Genomic DNA, 21,475 nt, shown 5'->3' with positions numbered 1-21,475 from the left:
AGAACCAGAGCAAACCAAAAGTAAATAAAAGTGTTTTACCTGACTCCCTTGGGCACTGAACGGCAGGCCTCATAGTAATGAGAGTGAGAAATGAAATTTTAAAATGAATGCAAGTGGGAGAAACTGCAGAGAAAATTGAGACAGAGTTTCACTGTTATTTATCCCAGACAAAGTACACACACTTGGCTGTGAGCAATACACGGCATGGCAGCAGCACCAGGATGGAGCTCTGACACAACTAATCTTCCTTCGCTATTCCCTTCTGTGCTTTTGAGGGGGAAAGGGAAGAGAAAGTAATTTAGTGTAGTGATGCAACTTGTTTACTTCTCCCTACTGCTCAGATCCACTGGCTGAAATGGATCTTGGGAGGGACACGAGGGAAGGAAAGAGAGGGAATTACAGGAGTGCAAAGAAGACAAAACTGTAAGACAGACCTCCAAACTACGCCACTGCCTCCTGGTCCATGCAAGCGCTATCCCTATGGCCAACAGCATGCCTGCAAAGTGATGTGGCTTACCAAAGACTTACTATGCTTGAGCTACTTGAACTATGGCTCATCTTAGCTCAATGGAAACGCTCAAAGAAGCAGCTTAGATAGCAGATCTGATGGGATACCACGTGCCTGGTCCAATTTACCACTGCAAAAAGCCAGCTCACTCCACTGCTTGGTCCTCAATCCCTTCTGCTCTCCTAGCTCAAGCACTCATCTGCAGCCCCCTCACCATTTGCAGCGGGGGAAACGAAGTGGGCAAGTGGGTCACGCGACAGTCCCAGCTCAGATCTCCTGGACTGCATAGGAAGAAGAGGAAGATTAAGGAAGGGAACACTTACTAAGAAATGCAGGCTCATTTCTCCTACCATTCTTAAAAGCTGTTCCCTTGTCCCTCACGGAAATACAACCTAAATGGTATTCCAAAGGCAGTGACAGTCTCTTAGGTTAAGAAAACAACAGAACATACCCAGTTGCTGACTTCTCCCCTCTTTGTAACCCCTCATTAGAGTTGATACATCAACATTTACATGATAGAGCCCTTTTTATTAGAGGCAGACTGTTCTTAAAATACATTAACAACTGTCACCTACATGCTCAGTGGCTCTTTGTAGTTAGCCTAACACTTCAGAATGTGTTAAAATCACACATAAAAGTTACAGTAGTCTAACACTCAGGAACTAAGAGTCTTTTAAAGGTTTAATTCAACCACTAATGGATTTTCTCCCAAGTTAGGAAACATTTATATATCACTGATTTACTGCAGGTGTGGTAACTGAATTTGGACTTACACATACCAGCTGCAAGCAAATCAAGGAAAAGGCTCCATAAATCAGTTTAAGGCACTGTAGGCTTCATGGCGCTTGGAGTGAGACAGAATTTCCCCACACAAGCAAACAAAACAAATGGGAGTTTATAATTTCCTCTGTCACAGCTCATAACTTTTAAAGGTTAGAAATCAAAGCACCACTAGAATGGAATTTCATACATTTGAATGGGATGGACATAAGGCATCCCAGAAGATGATTTATATCGCACCCTTTCTTCGTAGAATGAAAGAATGAAGACTGCAATGGTTATGACAAAGGCATTGACTAATTGCATTATTTGGTAACTAAGCTCTCCTGGAATTTCTCTGGATAGGTCAAGATTTCTGACTTTCTCTTTGTTTTACAGAAACTGTTGTCCAACAACTATTCCGCTTTTTCAAACAAATCTGCAATACATGCTGTGTTTAGCTCTTTTTTTTTCCCCCCCAACAAGTTGCCCTGGCTCAGAGTCAGACATTGTAAGACAAGAAGCCACAGTGACTTTATCCAAGAAATATGAGGTGGCAGAGATCCAGGACGCCCAGCACTCAAGGTGAAAGAACAGCATAGAGAAAGATTCTCAAATTAATTGTCAATTACAGAAGACTGCTGGAGTGAATACTAGATGTATGCATGGGATAATGTACCCAGGCTCCCGCACAACTGAGCAGTGAAGAGTGCAGAAGCAATTACTGTTTTTAAAAAGAATGAGATATCATCACTGGAAAAGGATATAAAAAGAAGGAGCACGTTTAAGTGTCTCCACACACCAAACAGATGACAGTCTTCTAGAAGAAGGCGGGTCAAAGGACCTGACTGAAGGACCTACCTGTAAAGGAGGCACAGAAAATGAACAGCTCACATTTTTTTCAGCGTGTGGCAGCAGGCATAATGCACTAAGAAATCATGTCCTGCTTCGTGTAACAGCAAAGTCATCAGGTAGCAAAGGCTTCATCCCTGACACGGGTGGCTAACAAAGAGCCTGGGAGTGCTCCATACTCAGCTGTCAGCAGTTCTCAGGAAATACTGCATAAACTCTGGATTCCTCCTCAATAAACACCAGTGAAACACTCCTTGGCTTGGGAGACTCAAGGATGACACAGCAAATTTGCTTTTTTTTTGTCAGCATTCTCCACATACCTTCATCCTAGCTCCCACTGTGGCATGCCACGGGAGCATGGAAAGAGCTAGAGATTAAAGTCGGTGCAGCAGCTGCTCCTCCTAGCTCTTTTAATAGAGGGAAAACAGCTTTTGCCCAATGCATGGGGAGTGATATCATCAACTTAGCAAGCCAAGAACAGAAGGGATACATCAGAAAGGAAAGAGGAACAAGAGCTTCTCCTTACAAAGCAAACAGTCGTCCTTTTTTAGAGCGAAATCTTTGCGTAAAAAGCTCTCACAAAGTCCCTCATGGGAGCTTCAGACCATTTTCAAGAGCTGGAAGAAAAACAGTCCTGGGGTTAAAGTGGTAACCCGGATCTAGAGAGACACACTTCAGTTCTTTGCTCTGCCAGGCGTTCTTGCATGACCTTAGGCAAAAGCACTGAAGCTGTAGAGAGTGGATACCTTGGCTTCAAAAACAAAGCTGGCCTAAGAAGTTCTTGCCTTCCCTACACCCGCCATGCGCTGCCTCCACACCTGCACGGCCCTGGCAGCCCGCAGGCGCTGTGCTGTAAACCAACCTGCTGAGCAGAAAGATGTTAAAAGCAAGTTTTTTGCTGTGCTTTTCAGAGACAAGGGGGTAATGTTGCATTGGATCGCTTCAGCGACGCAATCTCAACCAGTCAGAGCAGCAAAAGCAAAGGAGAGGAGAGAGGTAGCTGGAAAAGCCTGTGGTGGCACAAGGTCTGGATAAGCAGATGAAACGAAGGCTGGGAAGCCAGGAATCTGCTACAGCCAGCACTGCTGCTGAACATCAACGTGCTGTGTGACCACCTACCTCACCACATCCCAGTCACCATCTCCCAGCCGGGGCCGGCAGCCATGCCCCAAGCCTGCTGCACAGACAAATGGGAGCATAGGCCCGAGGCGCCTCAGGTGACCGGGGCCACAGGGAGGCCAACAACGGAAAGCAGCAGCCAGTCTCATTTCAGTAAGCCCCGGTTTTCAAAGCTGACATGCAAATCTCTGCTTACCCTACATAATATGAACATTCTCCTACAAACCTCGGCTCCTGATTAACTCGGTGCTGCACTTGCCAACACTATCTGAATGAGCCTGTGAGCCCAATTAGCAGCAGATGCAGCACTAACACTCCTCACCTGCTGTGCTTACCAGTCCTCAGATCAGGAAGGGAAGGGAATATATCAAAGACTTGTGGAGGGAAGGAAGCTTAGAAAAGGGCTCAGAAAGGATGAGGGAAATAGATGTCTGCAACTGTTCCTCAGGCAAGGAAGCAGAGCCCTATACAAAAGGGAAAACATAAGAGCCTAGGGAAAACACTGCTACAGATCATGAAAAACATTTACGGGGCTGATCCGGCACCCTGGCAACGCACCCCAGGAGCGGGGGGACTCGAGGGCCTCCCAGCCTTGCCTGTGTCCCCCAGAGTTTCTCTTTGCATGCACTGGCACAGCAGCAAAGGCACCTCACTCATCCGTCTTTTCTACGAGTTCTCCTTGACTTCCACTGTTTTTTTTTTAGTGCTTTGACTAAGAAGAAAGGAGACTCTTGGGCCTCCAGCTGCAGCACCAGCACAGCCCTGACAGGTGCCACTTCACCCAACTTTCCTGAGCTCCCAAATCCCGCAGCTGCCTCTCAGTTTTACCTGAATGTCTACACATACGAACTGAGCTCCCACCCATCAAACCTTCTGCCAGCTTTTTCACTGCAACTCTCGGCATGGCTTTTACCAATGAGGAAAAAAGAAAACGGTGTGCCTGTGCAGATTTTTAGTCAGAGGAGCAGAGAACCTGCCTCTGGATGGAGGTCCTAAAATAGGGTTAAGGAATGGATAGATGTGAATCCCAGGAGGTTTGGACTGGCAAGAAAACAGAAAAGGAGACTTAATGCTATGTTTAATGTTGCATTTAATACTGTAATTTTCTGTCTTGCTATGTATGCTGGCTGTTTACATCTCATTCCAAGATGCCTAAATCTCCACACATGTTGGGCAAGGAGAATCTAGACCTGCCACACAAAATGGTGGCCAATTTCATAGCCACGTTTTTAAACCTCAACTGTCCCAGCACTGAAAGGAAGATCATTATTTTATTTTTTTAACAGTAGCAGCCACATATTTGGTGAGCCTTTTCTATGGTTGTCATCTTCAAAATCGTGACCATGGCTGTTGGTTACAGATATAATGGAAATGCTTTGGAACATCACTTTTATTCAAAGCGTAGTCAAACAAACCTTCTAAGATCCCAAGACCATTTCTGCATAATTTTACAGGTGTCTGGATGTGAAACGTGACCTCTAAGAACTGCTCACCAGTCCCCAGGTACAGCCCACAAATTGCCCACTGGCCGACAGCAGTCTCAGTGGAGAAACATCACCCAGTCTGAGCCAACTGGATTGTGTAACACAGAAATGCTTTCTGGATTTTCTGACAGTAGCTTGCATTTAAAGTCTTGTGGCCTCCAAAATGTGTCACAAAAGGCCAACGTTTCCAAACAACGCTCCTGACAGTAACGCAATTAAGTAGATGGGTTTGCTTCCTACAGACACGTTCCCTTATCTGTGAAATGGGAACGATGATGTGCTTTCAAAGAGTGGAAATTAATGTCTCTTTCACTGAGCTTTACATCTGTATTTGCCTTTTGAGCGTTTACTCCCAAGATGACCGCTACAGGCTGTCCCAGAGAACTGCAAGAGAACTGCTGGCATGGTGCTGCACTCACAACTGTGTCTGAATTCTACCCTTGCAGGTCAGGTACACAGCAGAGAGAGAAACACAGATGCAAAAGACCTGCATACAAAGAGTGGAAACGCTTTTTTTAGCTAGTGTGATTTCGGATAGGTTTTTTAAATGACTTTTCCAATCTAGCATTTCAAAGCGGAGGGACGATTGAAATCATGCAAGGATTCTATTCTCAACTGAAAAAAAAAATAAAAAAAAATCTGTCCTTTATACTGAAAACAAAGGAGAAGAGGCGAAGTAGCAGTCTGCTCTTCAGCTCTCTTTAACACAAATCATACAGCAGTGCACTGCAGGTCCATCCCAGGTCTACTAGGAGACCTCCGGTCAGCTCCTGGATACCACAGGAGCCTCGAGACCCACAGTACCCATGATGGCTCCTTCTCCTTCCCTACACATGCTGTATTTTGGTTTCTAGTCTTCATGTTCTCCCAGAGTATGTACATTTAGCAGCTCGTGGCATGGAGTGAGGATACAGAGCAGACATTTACGGGCATCTCCGGACTGCATCTGTCAGACAGCTGCCTGCCCTTGCAGAGAACTGGATCTACACAGTGCCTTGTGATCTTACATTTCTTGACATACCTGTCATGTACCTGAGAAGTCAGTCATTTTTTTAAATCCTATCCACCAAGTACCATTTCATTTTTATGGCATGACAAGCTGCATAAGCATCTGTGAAGTGAATTCTCTCCAGTTGAGAGCAGTTATCATCACTGTACCATGCATCCATCCTAGACCATTAGTCTTAGCTGGATGAGAAGGAGCTGCAATCTCGAAAGACATAAGTAGGCTAGTAGTCCTTGGTAAGAGACCCAGCCAACTCACTCCTTTTGGTCATTCTGTTTGACCCACCACCATCATGATTCCATTTATCCAATACCATTTGCATTACTACCAGAAAAGTGTGAGTCTTAAGCGTGACTACAGGAAAAAAGCAAAATTCACAGATCTGGTATTCAAATTGCATGAAACAAACATATATATTCTGTAAAACATTGAATGTTCAGATTAAGTCCACTCAAATCTCACTCAGGAGAAGAAATCACAGTGGTCCAAAGCATACAGTGTGATGAAGAATTCTGTGTTAAAAGGAATTTGGGTCATGAAAGTCTGAGGAGGAAAATCTTATTTCCCAGGGTCTACCCTCTGCTGCTTTCAATTCAAAAGCACACAAGTGCTTTTGGTATGCTCCTAAAAAGGTCTTTTCAATACTGATCCTCCCCTTCCCTCCCATACTTCTTCAGAGTGTAAAGGTGCTGCCCTTGTGACTGTCCAGCATGCCCCATGGATTAGTCTACTAGGTAGGTAGTGTCCTACCTGGCCAAACACACACATTCTGACCTGAGTACAGCTGCAGCTTTGACAGATGAAAATCACAGCTCAAATCCCTCTTTTCATGAGTAAATACTGAGTGACTTTTCTTTTTCTTCTTTGTATTGCAGGGATTGTATTGCAGAGCCGTTACACATAACTAAAACCACTTCTGCTGGCCAACAAGAGGCAGTTCTCACTGTGTAACATCTCAAACGCTCATGGTTTCACTTCACTGGATCTAGAAGGTACAAACATGGATGACTGAAGCAGCCAAAGAAAAGGTCACAGCATCACCACGACACAAAATCGGAACAGAACAGCAGCGAGTTTCACTTAACATCAAATTAAAGCCTGTTTGTGGTGAATCACACTTGCCTGTTCTTACCTCTAGGGACTGCCAGGAGGATTGGGCTGTCAGGCGCTCTGAAAGCATGAAGTGTGATATTATTTGACAAAATCAAAAGGTGTAAATAATATATGCATATTCCTCTATTTCAGAGAAAGAGTTAGTGTATTATGAAGTATAAATAAATAATAAAGACACGAAGTCAAGAGCACCCAAAATATATGGAAGAATATATCTGAGCTGTGACTTTGCATCAGCCATTTGGGATTTTAGACACAATTCGGGGTTTTCTGTTCTGGGAAAATAAAAGAGAATGAGCTCTAAAGAGAAATGAAACAACTGAAAGATTCATTTGCGCTTGGCTTGTTTTATTATTATTTTTAAATCAGAAGGGAAAAAAAAGACCCCATTACTGCACAGAAATGAAAGATTCACTTCAGATATTCACTGACAATTGTAAGACTGCACTTCATAGCTTTCTTTCATGATCAGCTGTACAATAAGCACCCAGTGCTGGGCTTCCACTGCAAACACTTCGAAACATCCAAGTGCATGTGAACAGTCTGCACAGGGTATCACTGTGACAGTCCCGAAACATCCTTCAGTGTTACCCAAAGAACGAGAAAGTTACTTGTGCTGAGATACGTTAAAAAAAGAGCAAAAAATGTGACGTGATATTACTTCAAATTAAAATGAAGCAATTTTATTTTATGCTTTATACGCTCTCCAATCCCACTAAGTGTAATTATAGATATCTGTCTACTTACAGATCTCTCTGTACAAAGGAAGAAGGATAACAATTTTTAGCTGTCCAAATTACAAGAGACTGTAATATACAAAAGCAATAAACACAGGTTTTGCCAGCAATCAGATAACGCTTATCGTAAACAATAGCTTCTGCGATTTATTTGAAACAGGTTCAGCTGCTACAACTTCAAATTCGGTTATTCTTGTCTTCGTGCTGGATTTTCAGCAGGTGGTGAGCACATGATAGAAGTGTTTAATCACAAGAGATTTCGAAGAAGGACCTGTATTTCATTGCATATGAAGCATAACAAAGATTTATTTTGTAAAATCACTTTTCCATCTCCCAGTGGTCTCAAGGAGTTTGTAGTGGCTACTTCTAAAACTTTCTCATTTTGCCTTCTCAGCTCTCCCAGCTTCATGCACAGCTTGATACCTGCCACAAGCTGACCAGCATTCAGAAGTGACTCCAAACCTCACCCGTCCTGTGTGTAGGTTTAATTGTTGTTGTTTGTTTATTTTACGTAAATAAGATATTGTACAACTCACTGAATTAAGTGTTAACTCCAGGTATGTTAACTCCAAAAATGACGGACCAAGATTCTTGTAGCAGTATGATTTACCTTAGCTCTGGGAACCATGGAAGAGCTCTTCAGAAGTCTTAATATGCAGTGGATGCATTCAAGGCCAGGCTGGATGTGGCTCTGGACAGCCTGGTCTGGTGGTTGGCAACCCTGCACATAGCAGGGGGGTTGAAATTAGATGATCATTGTGGTCCTTTTCAACCCAGGTCATTCTATGATTCTACAGACATCTTGCTTTGAGTGAATATCATGCTACGAAAATGCCACACAGCACAGCTGGCATGGGTACTGCATCACAGAATAATAGTGATCCCAGCCTGTCTTTGGTTAACAAGATGGGAAAGTATCTGCAGTGAGAATGCAGACTTAAAACCTTAAAGGCTGGGTGGGACAGAGCAGTCCCTCTATGGATTCCACCTCTCTAGAGAGAGAATGGATCCACTTTTCTCCAGGCACATGGGTTCTCATACCCCTCTTCACTCCCAACACCCCTTGCACGGCCTCATTACCCTTCTCAGGGAGACCAGATCCAGCAGGTCCGTCTGTCCTTTCCATGAAGACGAGGAATGTTTTAACATTAACATCAGTGGTCAAGGATTCCACAGTGATGAAGCCACAAAAAGTGTACTGCATTCTAATGTTATCTCTCTCCCTCCAGGTATACATCACTTTGAGTTGTGAGATACTTAGGGTTTGTACTTTGTTTATTCTCCTAAAGCAGATTAGCAAGAAAATGGAAGGTTAACAGAACATTAAGGCTGAGAATTTAAATGAACTAGCTAGGAAAAACAAGGCTGTAATTCTCATAACTGTTCTACGTCAACCATCTTGCATGTATGCAGAATTCGATATCGTTGTAGAGGCTGAGAAATTTATGTTGCAGTATACCTGTAATATGACAGAGTTGCATTTACTGCAGGATCTTTTAATTTCCCAACGTCTACATTAAATTCCCAATATAGTTTTGCACTTGCTGTCTTCTGTTGGTGGTGGGGTTTTTTAAACACTCATTTCCCATGCTTTAAAAATAAATGAATGAAGTGGTGTTTGAATACTGAAACAAATGCAGACGACTTCTGCTCATTTTTACATACAGTCTGCAGACTAAACATATCAATCCATCTCACACCTATACCTTTAAAATCAATTACTAGAATAACCATATTTAGTGTACAGAACCCAACAGCACACTTAATTGGAGCCCAGCACATTAGACGTTTAGAGAAATCTTATGTACGTGTGACTAGAATCTCAACAACAGATAGAGTTGCTACAAAAAGCTCACTTATAGCAAAAGATAATGAATGTTTGGAGTGGGAGAAGGGGCCTAGTGAGCCTCAATAACCCCCACCAAGAATCTGTTGGTGCTGTGTTAGCCTTCCTCTGCAACCTTCCCCAAACCCCTCCTCAAAACAGTGACTAATACAGCTCCACCTGACAAGTCTTCTTCCACCACTGAGTTAATAAAAGCTCATTGCCAAGCACACAGCAGCAGCTGTCCCAGCCAAGCCACCTACGCCTGCTCAAGAAGCAATGCTTGAGCTGACCATAGCTTCAGTGTGTGATTTTCTCACGCAAGAACACAGCCTCTTTCCGTCTGATGCATCTAGAGAGGAATTTCTATTCTGATTAAACCTCTGGACCCTCCTGCAAATGGCCAGCAATATTCAGTTGGAAATACTATTTTTCTTTTTCTTTTTGTAGCAACAACAACAGCAACAAAAGCAGGCTTTCTTCAGCAAGACATCAAACGTGGATGCACTTAGTGCAGAGCGTGTTTGCCCTGACTTCTTTGAGCAAAGGGAAAAAAGCCCAGCCTGCCATTGGATTCAATGGGCTGAGTGTGAGGCAGTGGCCAGCCCAAGGCAGCAGTTCTACACCTCTGTTTCTCACGTTTGCATGTGTTTCAGGGGAGGAAAGCTGCACTGGAAGAGGGATCGAGGACAAACAAGACCTCAGCTGATGTACCCAGCAGCCACCTTCAACATTTTGTCTTTCCAAAACCAGGATAGAGGAACAAGCCTACTTAAAACTATTCCCTAGCCTGTAAGTTAGAAGCTCATCCAAACAGCAAGAAAGAAATAGATGACTGTCTCACCTCTGCACCGGGAGAACATATTTCAGCAATGACACGGGCATTTTTATTTTTGCAGCCACGAGACACAGAGCAGATCCCAAATGCCACTGAGGTTGCCACATTTGCTCACAGCTCAGCCCACGGTCAACAGAGGCCGACCATGCAAACCATCGGCTGCAGCTCACTGCAGCACACATGCTACTCACTTTCCCAGCTGAAAGTTCAGAAATCCCATAATAACTATAGCAAAAGTGGGCGCTGACGAATGGCAACCTGGGTCACCTTCTCCTTGCCAAACAACACTGACACCCGAACAGTCTCCAGGAAAGCACACAATTCCCAGCAGATGGCTACATCTACATTTACTTGCATGAGCTGTGGAAGAATTCCACTTCTGATTGCTTACATATATTAAGTGGTACGGACTGTTGTGTCCATTCTGTGATTCTGTGATTCTGTTTGTTTGGATTTTTTTGGTTTTGTGGGTTGTTTTTTTTTTGGGGGGGGGGGGGGGAGAGGTATTGGCTTTTTCTTTTTCCCCTTTATTTAATCTATTTCAAGGTAGCCAGCACAGTACATGCTTTGCTTGCCCCCAGCAGCATTTATTTAGCTTTCAGTTACCTCAGACCAAAATTATTTCACCTGGTTTATATATTACAGTCGAGTACACTGCAGACAGAATTACTGCAACAGTACTATGTAAATCAAATCCACATGTTAAATAAAACAGTAACACACTGCAATGTGTATCTGTCCATAATCATTCAGCTACCGGCGTCAATCCCACACTTACCATGTGAATAGGAAGATTCCCTCAAAGCGACAGAATCTTAATTCCTCCTCCCCAAATTCAAACATATGCATTAAGGAAACACTTCAAACATCAATATCTTTTTTTCTCCTAAGGCACACTTCTTGTCCGTAATTAGTTTCCATTGGTCAAGTGGTTTTGCTTCCATGTATCAAGCTACAGTAATGTTTTAAGTGATGCTCTGTGATTCATCCCACACTGCCTAATATCATATTTTTTCCCCTTCACCCAGAATAAGAAGGAATGGAGAGAAAGAAGAAGGTAGGAAAAAAAAAATTGCCTGCAATCATATTGTTACACTGTGCACAGTTTATGGCTGGCACACATCCAGTTTGCAGTTGCGATAAGAAATGTGTAATCCTATTACACGGAGAGGAGTCAGAATGTACAAATAGGTCCTGGAAATAGGAACTTCCCCTGTAAGATTATTCTTTTTGCCATAATAGTTCTGCAAGTAGGTCTAGACAGTAGCTCTTCACTATTCTCCCCACTGCAAATGGAAAGCCAACCGTCAGAACAATGAACCACACGTGAGCTGGGATTTTTGCACTAGACAACAGGCAGTGCTGTACAGTCACTTACAAGAGGAACGTTAATTAGAATGATGGCTACAAGTCTTTAGTATGTGAAGAGTGCGTCGCGTTGTATGAAAAGATCCCAGCCTGCCCTAACACTACTGCATTTTGAGAGGTTGTCAAATCCTGCACACTAAGCAGTTTTTAGGGAACATGAACTGCCATGCTTCTCATGGTATTCTGTAGTGCTGCCTCTTTAATAAGACAATACAGAAACCACCTCCCAGGCGCGGAGCTATCAGGCTGCTGAAAAGCATGTTCTTGCACCGAGAGCATAAAACCAAACATCGCCTGCAATGTAAGTCAACTTTCCTGTGGAGTTTAATTCCTGTGTAATTCCGACGTGGTTATCTGTTTTATTCTCATTTCCTTCACATGACGACACTGCATGGTAATGGGTTTGATGAAAAAAAAAAAAAATTGGCCATGAATTCCCTGACTTCCCACACGTGTAATGCTTTTGACCTTAGACTGGCTAAGATAAAGGACAGTGCTGTCTTCAAAGGCAGTCACTGTTTGCAAAGGGACCATGAGATCCATGCCAGAAGTGGCTGCATTCCTACGTGAACAAAGTCACCACTTCACCTTACTCCTGCCCGATCAAACCACCAAGTTCCTTGCAGTAAAGGGCTCTTGAAGTGCGAAGTATTAAGAAGGGGCTTTTTCCTAGCACAAAGAATAAACAATTAAAAAACACCCACAAGCATGAAGGCAGGAGTAAAGGATGTGGTCATATGGTTGCAGTGTACATACAAGCACCATAAATTAGCTCAAGCAGCAGCGAGTATGCTAGTTTATTACAAGCCCCATCAGAGTGTGGCTGGATTATTACTGGTGCTTGAATTGGCTGATTTGGTGTATTTGCATATACCAAGCTAGATTGAGTATATTTGCATGAAACTGCAGTTACTCCTGTGAGTACAATGCAGGCATTCTCAATAGCTACCAACAAAAGCATTTAGCATCCTGTCTTCCAACTTGCTGCAGCAGCAGAGAGTTTACAGGTAGGAAATTTAATTCTCTTCAGGGTACAAAAGGGAATCGGAGATGAGAAAAGAAAAAAGAAAAGGCAAAATAAATAGTTCTATTACAATCAAGACAGTTTTACATTTATAGTTATACAAAGGCAGTGACTAAATGGTGTCCTAGGTCAGAGGAATACACGCACATTTCCATTAAGCTCAGCAGGAGGATGAGTGCAGACACCAGAATTTAAACATGCTACTCGTAAATAACTAAGGTGTGTTGTTTTCTTAACCTTAAATAGCACTCTCCCATTAAGAGCACTGAGTTCTGGCTTTTCCCAGCTGCTATGAAGTCCGAGCATCAGGCAGCACAGAGGCTGAGGGCAGCCCGCTCCAAGCAGGGGTCATTTGAGACGTTCTCCAGAGGTGCCTTCCAACCTCAGCGATTCTGTGAGCCTGGGATAATTAAATAATATTTATTTCTCACAAAGAGGTTGAATGTCACAAATTCTAAGTGTAAAATAACAGTGAGGCAATCAGATTAAAGAGATTCTGTTGAGTTAGAGTGGGCAGTAACACATGTACCGCAATCCAATTAGTGAAGAAGCTTTTCCACGTTGTTAAAGTGCCTTGTGCACTGAACTACCTTCACCTGACCTGACAAGCAACGAATTATCTGCTGTAGCTGGACTCTTGCAGATTAATTAATAAAAAAAAAAACAACAGAAGAAAGAGATGGAAGGGAACTGCACCACAAAAAATGCATAATTTTCCTATTGATATGAATGTAGCACCTTGATGTGAACCTAGTGACTTGCAACGTCCTCCAGCAAGAGGAGAAAGATGAGTAATTTGAAGTATTGAAAGAAGACAAAACCAATTGGAAATCTTGAGTCTTGCTAAAAATGGTTGTTTTTTTTTTTTTCCCCTCACAACAATGTAGCATTGTTTTTTTCTTTTTCCAAGAAACATGCAGCCATTTGTTAATCCATGTGTCACTTAGGGATGGTTTTGAAAGATGGAAAAGACTGGCAGATGTGGGAAGGACCAGTTGCCAACAACATAGAGCTGCTGCCTCCTGCTCCTCAGCACTGGGTGCCCATTGTGTGAATGACCTGAGAATTTTGCTTGGAAGGAATACAGTGGCACTACGACCTGGAAGAGTCTTTGACACCATACTCAAATGCCAAGCTGCAGAGTCAAGCTGTCCTCTACTTATTTATGCAACAAGCGAACATCTTCAGTGCACAGCCCTGGCACTGGCATGTAGCTAACACTGTAATTAAAGTGCATGGTTTTCAGATAATCAGGATCCTATATCTCTCTCTTACTTTCTTATTTCCATGAGTGATCTACTGGAGACCATCACTGTAGCTTTGAGAGATGTCATCCTGGTGAAGAAGGGAAAATATTGTCACCTGGAAGGAGCCTACAGGAGTATTTTTGGATGGATACCACCCTACTTTGCTAACATTTTCTTTAAAACACTTCTGTCCTTGGTTGGGATATGCAAATACAATTAACAGCCATCCCTTCTGGTGGTTTCTGTGATGAAATTACATTGCTGTTTTTTGATTTCTGGCTAAAGTGCGAGTAAACTGGTCTCATTACCAACTCATAGAGAAAACAGTCTTCTCTTTTGCAAAGTCAGCTGAGATAAATCGCGCTGCTCTGCGGCCTGTGTTTTACATAACAAAATGCATATGGACAAAAATAAATTAGTAGCTGGGGCTACAGCATGGTATGCTCATGAGATGAGATCTTTCCTCATCTACGTCATCTCCTGCTTGTAGTTTTCTTGCCAGCTTAGAAGGGATTCTTGGTACCTGCAATGCTGCTTAAGCTGTGTGGGAACAAATACTCCCCCTGTACAATGCCAAATGAAGACCACAGATAATTCCCCAAGTTGCCCCAAGAAGCACCAGGCAAGCTGAGCCCAGCCAGCTCCTGCCTTCCAGAGAGATGCATCCCAGGAACCGACCCCCCTTGGTAGTAGGAGCAGCTTCAAGGGAGGTTTCAGGATGTTTTGCATCGCTGGTGTTCATCATACATCAAGAAATGTCAGAGAATGAGACACGTCTAAATGCAATGACAAAAGACACTGCAATGTCCCTACAACTACAGCAGTTTGCACACCCTCCCTACGATAGTTAATTCCCATTCCTGGTATTGCTCACCTTTTCCCACAGAAAACGTGGCTGTTAACAGCACAATACACCTTTTTCATTTATGTTTTAGAAGAAACAGTTTACTTAAATTTTAGTCTATAGAGAAGACTAGGAAAAAAAAATGTTTGCATAGCCACAGGTCATTCAACAAGCTGTATTACACCAGGAAAGCCTGAAGAAAGGCAAAAAGCAATTACATACTCTGACACCGTGTGTGACTTTTTTCTCTTGTGCGATTTGCTTCGTGTCTTATCTCATGTTCTGTAAGCACTTTCTACTATGTTTTAACGGTATAGAATAGAAAAGGAAGGGAATAAAAAAAGAAGCATAAAACAAAAACAGTGGAGTCATGAATGCGGGGATAGGTGGGTAGTTACTGGTGGAGAGAAAATTTGCACTCATCTATGAAGAAGGAACATACATGAGCTAGGAAAAGTTAAAGACGATCAAAGGAAAAGAAATTGCAGTTAACAGAAGATTTCTTTCTGACCACTTGTGACCTGAGCAATTTTAGTAGTAACAACTAATGTTATTCACTGAATAAATACTGGGAGAAAAAGATGATAAATCAAAGGCAGAGAAGCACAGAAAAAAAATCTTCAGAAGGTACGTTTTTCATGTCCTCGTTCTGCTCAGAAACAGCAAAAACATACAGTCCATTACAGAGCCTGCTCATGTTCAAATGGCCAATTTTAAGAATTCAGTCAAAGAATTAAGTATGAAGAAATGCAGGGGGGGGGGGAGAACAAGTCCAGCAATTCTCTCTCCCCATCAATATACAAACCAAACACACCCCAAATAACAGATCAGTTGCATTTGTCCCAGTGCAGTTTTCATAAGGCTTATTGTTTGGGCTAATTTAATGAAAAGATGGTCCAGACGATTATTATCTCGGCAAAAGGAAATCTGTGTAGACAACTATAACAGACTGCTATAATCATTGCATCTTATCTCTTAACTGAAGACACATCTGAAGGAAGAGGATAAAAGAACTCTACTAACCATCAAAAAAGTTGGCATCTTCCAACCACGGCCGCAGGCCATCCAGTCTGCCAACTTTTGGTAATCAATTCCCTTCTGTGAACACGTCCATTTGAGCAGGAAAATATACTATCACAGTATGCTACAAGGACAGCTTAGTCATTGCCTGGGTAATGGAGGTGGCATTATTTTACCACCAAACACCAGGCTGGAGCTCAGGCAGTCCAGGCTCCATTCCCAGTGCCACCATAAATTCTCTTGGGAAAACATAGTGCTTGCCTCCATCTAAAAGGACAATGTCATCCCAAGTTGGTAAGGGTGATATAAATAGCTAAGTAGAATGAAATGAGAGGGTTTTAAGGAGTATGTGAAACAGCTCAGGGCTTGAAGTTCGGCTGACTACAGAGCTCTGCTCTCAAGCCAGAAGCAGCAAGACTTCTGTCATGGATGGTTGTGGATGCCCCATCCTTGGAGGCATTCAAGGCCAGAATGGATGTGGCTCTGGGCAGCCTTGTCTAGTGGTTGGTGACCCTGCACATAGCAGGGGGTTGAAACTAGATGATCATTGCGGTCCTTTTCAACCCAGGCCATTCTGCGATTCCATGATTCTATAGAAACCTTCCCAAAAGCCACTTTTGGATAGGAATATTCCTCAAGACTCTTCAGGAACATAAATCAGTGCTGCTGAACTGCACACTTGTATGGTATGAAGTCTGAACTGAATTTTATTGGTTGAGAACAAATATTTCCATGAGCAGACACTTCTAAATTAGGGTTTTTTTGTTTTTTAAATTATATTTGTGCATACAGTTTTTATTCTAATTCTATGCAGCCACAACTGAATGCTTTTTAGTATTGCACAAGAACATAAACAGAATAAACAAATCCAGTTTCTGCCCAGCAGATGAATGTTTTTAATAGAAAAACAAAAACATCAGAAAAAAAAGGTTAAGTGATTTGAGCAAGGTCAAAAAAGCAAGCCACTGGTAGAGCTACAAGTGAAGTCAAGCACATGGTTTCACTCATGGATTTCAGAGTTCGAGGCTAATGACTTAGCCAAAAGACCTCCTCTTGTCTCCTAGGTACCTGCATATCTACATGCACACTGCAGCCTTACAAATAAATAGATCTGCCGAACTGGAATGAAGACACTCAGGTTCAGCATCTGAGAGGAAAGCTGTTCCAGTAACTAGAAAACCAGTCACTGAAGGTGAAACGAGGCTCAGATCTATTCTTTCTCCAACAGCCTTTGAGGCACATCCCAGATTACGGGAAGTTAGGTATCCAGTCAGATTACATCACTCTGCCTCAGTTACATCTCTGAAAGAGATAACACTCCACTACCCATGGGTTAGATTTTACAGGAGGTACATGTGCTAGTCTAATAGGATTGCTCTGAAGGACTACTACTCTGATTGTGGCCATATAAGGTAGAAGCAACATATTTGAAAGCTAAAGTACAAATACATTCCTTGTAGATTGGTATGGCCATCCTCTCTGCTCAATTCCAGTTCAGAAGAACACAGAAGTAGAAGAGAGACTATAAAGTGACAGAAGCAGCCATTGGTTGTCTTCACCTCCAGCCATTCCTCCACCACCCCCACCAATTTCAAGTGCTTTCTGCACTTTCTACACACACACACACACCCCAGAGGCAGTTGCTATGCTGCTATTAAGCATAAGCAATGGGAGAGCAGACATGTTCCTTCCTGAGCTCACCATTCATACTTGTGAAGTTTCAGAGTTTTCCAGCCCAAACAAACCCTTCGACGTGTTGTAATAAAAAACCATCCTCATAGCCAAGGATCTGCCCTGAGCCAGCAGTAATTAAAATTAATCATTCACAATTATTTTCATGGGCATGTTCAGAAAGAGACACGGGCAGCTTGCTGAATCCTCAAAGTTGACAGACCTTGAAATAGGCTGTGGTCAGGTACAGCGCGTTCCTGGGTTTCAAGCAGTTAAAAACATGCTTTGCATATCTATTCACTGCCCTGCTCACAGCATCCGCAGTGCTGACATTCAGAGGGACCTTGTTTCTTCAGCCCAACACCTGAGTTGGCATCAGTCTATCACTTATAGGACAGATAAGAAAATAAATCTTTAAGTTAAAGATTACTATGTCCATAATGACAGAAAACTACTGCTACCCAGCTGGGATTTTTCATAGAATCACAGAATGGCCCGGGTTGAAAAAGACCACAGTGATCATCAAGTTTCAACCCCCTGCTATGCGCAGGGTCTCCAACCAGCAGACCAGGCTGTCCAGAGCCACATCCAGCCTGGCCTTGAATGCCTCCAGGGATGGGGCATCCACAGCCTCCTTGGGCAACCTGTTCAGTGCGTCACCACCCTCTGCGTGAAAAACTTCTTCCTAATATACAACCTAAACCTCCTCTGTCTCAGTTTAAAACCATTCCCCCTTGTCCTATCACTACTCACCTTCGTAAACAGTTGTTAGGGCTACGTCAGTATTAATATTTCTTATTCTTCTTCTAAACTTGAGATTCTCCCCATTTTCCATACGTCTGTATTAAGTTTTTAATCACCATCTTCTTCCCTTTGATCTTCACTGGTCACTGCTTCTGCTATTTTGAGGGAGGTGAAGAGATTTCTAAAGCACAGAGCATCCTGAAGGTTACCACTTTCCAAGCTTCAAAACTATTGAAGAAATTACATTTATAGCACTGGAAGAATGAATAAAATTTGATGCAAGGGATTAAGACTGTCACCTTCCGGAAAACTACTTATTTATACAAGCAATTTTTAGGGACTGAGCATGTACTATTCATGATAGCAGCCTTGATCAATTCCTTCCCTTTGAAACTTATTGTAAAATGTGCATGTCTTACATAAATAAAACCAAAATTTGCAGGCACCATATAGGACCAAGATTGTAACCACTGCAGAGAGAAAGCAATCTCACACCTAACAGATTGCAGATCCCTAGGTATCAACCCGCACACCACTCCTTCCTTCCCATCAGTCGGAATATTGATTTTTACAATACATACCAGGGGAAGGGGAAAAAAAAAAAGATTGCAGAAGCTACACTGAAGGAGGAACATGATAATGGGATCGCTGGCCACCTACCACACATCTTCTGGGATTGGAACTCAACACGGGAACGGAAAGGAAGAGGTGATGCAGGATCCAACTTTTTACATTAATCAACTCTCAGCAGGATTTTTAGTTGCAAGACTTCAAAGAAACACATATTCCCTCTTTACTGAAGTAGACAAATGCCCGATAAATATGTTTTCCTTTTTATCTTTATAATCTAGAGTGATTTTCTATACTGCATATAGGTAGGATGCTGTGCAGGAAACAGCTGTGCAGAGCACTGCCTGGAGAGGGAACAGTTACACGGCACTTCAGAGATTCCAGGCAGGGTTCAGGAAACATCTCTTTAAGAAATGTAGCCAGAGAAGGGGAAGTAAACAGTATAAAACAACTGCAGCACTCAAGTTCAGAAGTTCCCATTGCAGTCACTAACACTGCGGTCTGTTTGAAGACATCCCTCCAGATTTCTGTGTTTTCATCCAAGGCACCAACATTTTCCTCAGCTCTGTATTTGCCTGCCTACCACAGTTCCTTTCTGTTGGTCACCTCAATTTTCAGTCACAGCCCTTTCCTATATTCCTCCCAACAAGCCAGCTTATCACTGAAAATGGCAATACAGGCATTAGGATGCTAAAACTCAGGGCTTCCCACTCTTCAGCCTCTGCACCATGAGCCCTGCAGGTGCATCACAGCTTCTGGAAGTATAACTTCAGACCTGGGATGAACATTGCCAGCTCCCACAGCAGCTCTCCCTTTATCCCCTTCTTCCACATCCATGAACATCTGCAGCTCAGAAGAGCAACCAGCATGCCAGCTGCCCTTCACCATGAAGCCTACTTCTCTCTTGCACAGTTCCTACGATTTTTGCCCCCTTCAAGGTTTGGGAGATAATTAGAAGACTGAACTCAAAGGTGTGCACGGAGAAAAAGGCATGGCAGTCTCAGAAGGGGAAGGACAGAGTTCCATTCTGCTACTTTAAACAATGTACAACTTTGCATTTTTGCTCCCATTTTACGTCCAAAAGCAACACTCTTGCTAGAGCTGATATGGTCTTGGGATATAAGCAAGGCTGGGAGCACAGGAAGAAGTACCCTCTTTTACCACTCCAATTGACGGAGGAAAATAGCTGACCTTTCAGACACAGCAGACTATAGAAATGGAATTTTCACAAAGTGAAGACCATTGGTCTAGATATACATACACAGATCTACATGTACATACACACATAAAACCTTCCTACCTTGCTTTAAAATCTGAGTCTTCCTGAAGCTTGCACTGCCAGTAGTAACAAATGCAGCTGTTTTGGTTGGGGAAAGAAAAACACAGCTGAGAAAAATACTGTGGAAAGACATCAGCAGCAGAAGACAAAGTTTCCTATTACCTACTGTAATTATGGAGAAGTGTTATTTTTTATTCTGTCTCTGCCTAACTCCTCCATTCTTTTTCCATCAGCCTTAAAAAATGATTTCAGGATTTAAACAAAATAGGGTCATATGGGGGGACTGCATGCTTCTGGCCAAAGCCTTCCCTGCTCCTCCCTCGGGGGAAAAAATAAACAAGCAAAAATCAGGCAGCAACAACAAAAGAGAAGCAGAGTTTGCAGTTCTTCAGTTCTCCCATTCCCCCTTCCCTAATGCTAATTCAGAGCAGTTCTTTGCAGAAACTGTAAACACCCACGCAACTTTCCAGGTGGGGAAAAACACACTAAGTATATAACAGGGATTTCTTTAGTCTTTCTTCTCTGAGTGGCTGGATATAAGATGTGGACAAACACATGGAACCTTTGGCAGAACAGAGAGAGGGGTTTGGGGCACTGCAAGGCTTTGATGGCTTTGGTGTCTTTCCCTGTGTACCAACCAGCCTGCGTAACCTAATAGCATTAGCTTACTAACATATATTAATAGGTGTAAGGGGAAGGAGAGGGAGGGGAAAAAAAGCCACTGGAACACATTCCACCTACGCGCTGTGCTACTAATCACAAACTTGGGTAGAAGGAAATCTTTTATTCTCCTGGTCGTGGATAAATGCAAGAAACAGAAAAAGACGTGATGGGGGAAAGCATTTATTTACACGTTTTTCTGGAAATCATCATATAAAAAGCCTAACACTAATCACTGCATTTATCAATCCAGGACAAGGAAAGAGAAAGTGGGAAAAAGAAACCTAGTCGGGAAGTGCCACAACATCTTACAGCTGGTAGTTTCAGTGTGATAAATATAATGCTGGTCTCAGACTGCTAGAAGGATTTAGAGGTAGCTGTAAAACACCAAGTGCAGTTAACAGTTGGTGTTGGGTCTGGTGTTAGGATTAAAAAGCTCTGCTAATCACAAGAAATGTAAAAAGATTAAGGGGCGGTGGTTGCCAGTAAGGTCTTTAAGAGCATGTATGTGTTGAAATTCAATGTGGGATTAAAATTCCTCACGTTGAAAAAAAAAAGAATTAAAAAAAAAGGGGGGGTGGGGGGCTGATAGATCATAAAGGCAGCAGCCAGTTTCACTTTCACTGTCCAGAACCCATTCCCAAGGATTAGAGATTTATGATTGGAAATGAAAAACGTATGCCATGGCTTACTGTGAAGGATCTAGGAGGGTTTTAGTGAGGAGAAGCAAGCATTTGTATTCTGAGACTTAGGAATTAACTACACTACTAAAACCTATTAAAACAGTGGGCTTTGGGACAGAGATTT

At 42.7% G+C, this 21,475-nt stretch overlaps 1 protein-coding gene across 8 annotated transcripts in view; it reads right to left on the bottom strand.

Annotated features, from left to right (window-relative positions):
* KLHL29 (kelch like family member 29) overlaps positions 1-21,475 on the bottom strand; it is a 415,168-nt gene that overhangs the window by 309,338 nt on the left and 84,355 nt on the right. Inside the window, exon 1 of one of the 8 annotated variants that reach the window (XM_040697999.2) lies at positions 2,129-2,300. The exons of the other annotated variants lie outside the window; for them this stretch is intronic. The gene's annotated coding sequence lies outside the window, so the exon portion shown is untranslated. Of the gene's footprint in view, positions 1-2,128; positions 2,301-21,475 lie in introns of those variants that run through there. 8 annotated transcript variants of the gene reach the window in all.

The sequence above is a fragment of the Gallus gallus genome, chromosome 3, assembly GCF_016699485.2.
Source record: "Gallus gallus isolate bGalGal1 chromosome 3, bGalGal1.mat.broiler.GRCg7b, whole genome shotgun sequence".
Taxonomy (NCBI): domain Eukaryota; kingdom Metazoa; phylum Chordata; class Aves; order Galliformes; family Phasianidae; genus Gallus; species Gallus gallus.
Note: the sequence above shows the minus strand (reverse complement) of the source record. Positions and strands in the feature narration are given on the sequence as shown.